The following is a 5,608-nucleotide window of genomic DNA, read 5'->3' as shown; positions in this document are numbered from 1 at the left end:
TGTGTTTCGGGTGATCCAATCAAATGTGGTCAGTGCTAAATACAAGTATAAACGTGTCTAAAAGGTTTTGTGATCGGATTACAAAAACCATATATAAATGTGGTCAAAAAAATGTGACCACATCGAATTTGAGGTGACACTAATCCATCCTGTATGCATTCCAGCAGCAGCAAAGTGCCACCCCTCACCTGTCAATCAACCGCTGCACTAAAACAAGGAAAAAAACATCCGATTGGAAAATTTAAATAAGCGTATACCGGTACTTACACAAGCACAAGAACTTCACAGATCTTCTTCTGTGTGTCTGAAATCAACAAGCAGGGACACTTATGAGAAGCAAGAACATCTGAAGCTCCTTTAATACAGGTAATCCGTTAAAATATTACCTGCAAGCTCAAGATGGCGCCGAGTATGGCTGCTGCGTTGCGAGCTCCGTTACAACACTGCGGTTTATTGTTTGTTTTGTTTACAGTTCTTTGTTTTTTTGTCTTGGATGTTGTCTGCCTTATTGTTTACGACAGCCAAACGCTTTTGGACATTGGTTCTACAATTTCACATCGAAAACCGGACTTCAAATTCCTTAATGCCCACCCGCTGTTTACAAACACGCCGGCGGAGCCCTTTGTCTGGGCTGCTCAGTCGCGGAAACGCAGAAGGAAAAGAGGAAAACGAGCCGGCGTTCTCATCAGAGTAAGACGTCGTGCAAATCAACCCCCGCTACCCAGTATACTACTGGCAAATGTTCAGTCTCTGGACAACAAGTTCTGCGAGCTGAGAGCGGCGGATCTCTTTCCAACGAGAGACGAGAGAGATTGCTGTGTTATCTGCCTTACAGAAACCTGGCTGGCTGCGGAGATTCCAGACTCTGCCATCGAAATCACGGGCTTTTCCGTGCACCGAGCGGACAGAGCGAAAGACCTCTCCGGTAAAAGCAGAGGTGGTGGTGTGTGTTTTATGATCAACAAATCATGGTGTGATCAGAGGAACGTACATTTCATGAAGTCTTTCTGCTCTCCTGATCTGGAATATCTCATGCTTCTGTGTCGACCATTCTGACTGCCGAGGGAATTCACAGCGGTCATCATCACTGCTGTGTACATCCCCCCACAAGCCGACACAGACCGGGCACTCAGGGAACTGAATGGGAGTATAAGTGAGCAGGAAACCGCGCACCCTGAGGCTGCGTTCATTGTTACCGGGGACTTTAACAAAGCCAACTTCAAAACAATCGCTCCAAAATACCACCAACACATAAAGTTCAACACACGAGGGGACCGGGTTTTAGATCATTGTTACTCTCCTTTCGGGATGGCTACAAATCCCTCCCCGCCCCCATTTGGCAAATCGGACCACTCTTCTGTTCTGCTTTTGCCCGCTTACAAGCAGAAGCTGAAACGGGAAGCACTCACCCTCAGAACGATCCAGTGCTGGTCGGACCAATCAGACTCTGCGCTACAAGACTGTTTTGATCACGCGGACTGGGAGATGTTCCGGTCCGCCTCTGATGACGACATCGAGGTTTACACTGACAGCGTAACGTGTTTCATCAGGAAGTGCGTAGAGGATGTTGTTCCGACCAAAACAATACGGATATACCCCAACCAGAAGGGGTATTACGGCGAGGTTCGCGCGGCACTCAATGCGCGGACCTCCGCTTTTAATTCTTCTAACAAGGAGGAGCGTAAACAAGCCAGTTATGCCCTCCATAACACCATCAGTGAAGCCAAACGCCAGTACAGGCACAAACTTGAAGGTCAGTTCAACACCACTGACTCTAGAAGCATGTGGCAGGGAATTAATACCATCACGGACTACAAACGGAATAAAGACTCCGCTGTGAACACCGCTGCATCTCTCCCGGACGAACTTAATACATTTTATGCTCGTTTTGAGGACAGTAACACCGCCCTCGCGGAGAGAGCACTCGCTGCTGACGTTACAGAGGTTGATTCACTCTCCGTCTCTGTTGTGGATGTAACCCGATCCTTCCGACGGTTGAACATCCGTAAAGCCGCGGGCCCAGACGGCATTCCGGGCTGCGTCATCAGAGCATGCGCGAATCAACTGGCTGGTGTTTTTACGGACATTTTCAATCTGTCCCTCTCCCTGTCTGTAGTCCCCACATGCTTCAAAACATCAACCATTGTGCCTGTACCGAAGCAAGCCACAATCACTTGCTTAAATGACTGGCGTCCTGTTGCTCTGACCCCCATCATCAGCAAATGCTTTGAAAGGTTAATCAGAGATTACATCTGCTCTGTTCTGCCCCCTCTTTGGACCCATTGCAGTTTGCCTACCGCAACAACCGCTCCACTGATGATGCCATTGCATCTACACTACACACTGCTCTCTCCCATCTGGAAAAAAGGAACACATATGTGAGAATGCTGTTTGTAGACTACACCTCAGCATTCAACACCATAGTGCCCTCCAAGTTTGATATAAAACTACGGGCTCTGGGCTTAAACGGCTCGCTGTGCAGCTGGATCCTGGATTTCCTGTCAGGCAGACGTCAGGTGGTTAGAATGGGCAGCAACATCTCCTCATCACTGACCCTCAACACTGGAGCCCCGCAGGGCTGTGTTCTCAGCCCCCTACTGTATTCCTTATACACGCATGACTGTGTGGCAACACATAGCTGCAATGCCATCATTAAGTTTGCTGACGATACGACGGAGGTAGGTCTGTGTAAAATAGCTCAAGGACGGGACGGAAACGAACGTCAACTTAAGGGGTAAGTTTTTTAATTCTTAAGTTTTTTTACAATACAACAGGGACAGTCTTCCTTGGTTCTCTCTCATGCTCCGTCGCTCCTGCCCTTTTATGCCGCTCTCCTCACGTTACTGAAATTAGACACAGGTGTTAGTTATCATTTAGCTCAGGTGTGAGCGCCCTTACCGCTTTTCTCTCCCGGACGGGCGCTTGACCACGCCCCCGCTGCCACAGTCTGATCACTGACAATGATGAAAGAGCCTACAGAGAGGAGGTGCACACTCTGACACGCTGGTGTCAGGAGCACAAACTCTCCCTCAACGTCAGTAAAACCAAGGAGCTTGTGGTGGATTTCAGGAAGAAAGACAGAGAACACAGCCCCATCACCATCAATGGAGCACCGGTGGAGAAAGTCAGCAGCTTCAAGTTCCTCGGTGTCCACATCACTGAAGAACTCACATGGTCCGTCCACACTGAGGCCTTTGTGAAGAAGGCTCACCAGCGCCTCTTCTTCCTGAGACGGCTGAGGAAGTTTGGAATGAACCACCACATCCTCACACGGTTCTACACCAGTACTGTAGAGAGCATCCTGACTGGCTGCATCACTGCCTGGTACGGCAATAGCACTGCCCACAACCGCAAAGCCCTGCAAAGGGTGGTGCGAACTGCCAGAAACATCATCGGAGGTGAGCTTCCCTCCCTCCAGGACATATACACTAGGCGGTGTGTGAAAAAAGCTTGGAGGATCATCAGAGACTCCAGCCACCTGAGTCATGGGCTGCTCTCACTGCTATCATCAGGAAGGCGGTATCGCAGCATCAGGACCCGCACCAGCCGACTACATGACAGCTTCTTTCCCCAAGCAGTCAGACTGTTGAACACTTGATCTATCACGATCAGTAATTAGCACTGCACTTTATTAATCTACAATCTCACACTGGACTGTCAACATATTCTCCTCAATATACTACTTCATATATATATATATATATATATATATATATATATATATATATATATATATATATATATATATACTGTATATATATATATTTCATATACTCCTTATTGTATTGTATATTGTGTGTATTGTTTACTGTACATTGTATATAATTATTGTGTTGTGTAAGTATGTGTACATTTGATTTGTAAATTGTGTTGTGTAAATATGTTGTTTATTGTAATTGGTATATGTCTCGTCACTGTCATGACTGCTATGTTGCTCGGAACTGCACACAAGAATTTCACCTACTGTTGCACTTGTGTACATGGTAGTGTGACAATAAAGTGATTTGATTTTGATTTGATTTGAAAATAACAGATCATTCTGCACAAAATTTTGCGTTTGTACTTAGATGAAATTTCAGATGCATCTGGGAGATACATCGCACCATTATTTTTTCAAGCATTCTTTGTCTTTTATGAATTTGTCGCTATGATATCATGCAGTAACACTCTTACAGTGATTGAAGTATGATATAATGAAATCAGAGATCGTCCCCTGCAGATCAGAACACAAGTGGTCACAGGGGACACATTTATGCAACCAGGTGTAAACAGCGATTTGTCTCGCCTGACCACATGTGATTGGATTACCCGAGGCACATCTTAATACCAGGTGTAAATGGGGTCTTTGTTCAGTTAGGACCACTTCCGTCAAATAAATACTTTGACTTAAATACTTTGAATGAGCACTTTTGTTGACTTCAAGATAATTTAAGCAATCTGTTGGGGTTGGCAATGTTCTCTTCTGGGCAAACTTCTCACACATCCATACAGCATGCATGAACATAGCAGGAAGTGCAGCGAATAAAACCCCTGCAGAGGTGTCAGAACAGATCCAGCAAAATTTTGTTACAACACTATATAATTTACATTGTAGTCTAATGCAGAGTTTACACTACACGATTTTAAGCCAGATTTTCACTTGACAAAAACCGACAAAAGCCTGAAATCTTAGGCTCTGAGCGACGATCGCAATGTATGAACTATTAAAGATGTGATTTGAGTGAAGAGCAGATGCATCACCAATGTCAGCGAGATAATATAAATGAAATATGTTTTGACTGAATACAACTGCAGTCAATTAGAGAGCAAGAAACGGGGCACGGGAAGTTTCAGTGGGAGGAGTCCTGAAGTACCTGCAACAGAACATCAACGAGCATGGCTGTGGAATCAAGAAAGTCTCACTGGACCGAAGAAATGGAGGAAACATTTGTGGAACATTGGCAGGAGGACCAGTGATTTTATGTTTCATCTGAACTGTTCCACAACCGGGTGAAGAAAGAGAAAAGTTGGAGAGAAATTGCCAATTCTCTTGGACAGTCAGGTAGCAAATAGGTAGATTTTTCAGTAGGAGGTACTTTTTCATATTGTAACCAATAAAATAAATGATTAAAAACATACACATCATATTCTGAAATGCATAATATATGATCATGCATTTGTTTTCATATCACTTCTCACGTGTACTCTGTTGTGAAACATAATTTGGAGTCCAGGCAGAGTTGTCGGGGATTCGTCAATAATGAAAAGTTTTTTTATGTGTTCACCACTGTCGCCGATTCGTCGTGTAATTTGAAAATGCTTCGACAGACAGTTGTGTAATATGAATGGTACCACGATTCGACGTCTTTGAAAGTTGTGCAATGTGTAGGAGGCATAAGAGCAAAGAACAAAAAGACAGATGTAGAGAAAACTAAAGGCAAAGCTGCGATACAAGACATAAAGCTAGGTTGGAGGACAGTGTTAAATGTAGCTTGCATCCATGCAATGGAAAGGCAGCAGACAATGAATTAAAAGGAGGACTTAACCGCTCTGATAAGCGTATGAATTGTATTGGTAGATGTAATGATCAGCTAAGCATTAGCTGATTGCAGGCATGACTAACATGACC

This window comes from Xyrauchen texanus, chromosome 35, assembly GCF_025860055.1.
Source record: "Xyrauchen texanus isolate HMW12.3.18 chromosome 35, RBS_HiC_50CHRs, whole genome shotgun sequence".
NCBI classification, from domain to species: Eukaryota; Metazoa; Chordata; class Actinopteri; order Cypriniformes; family Catostomidae; genus Xyrauchen; species Xyrauchen texanus.
Note: the sequence above shows the minus strand (reverse complement) of the source record.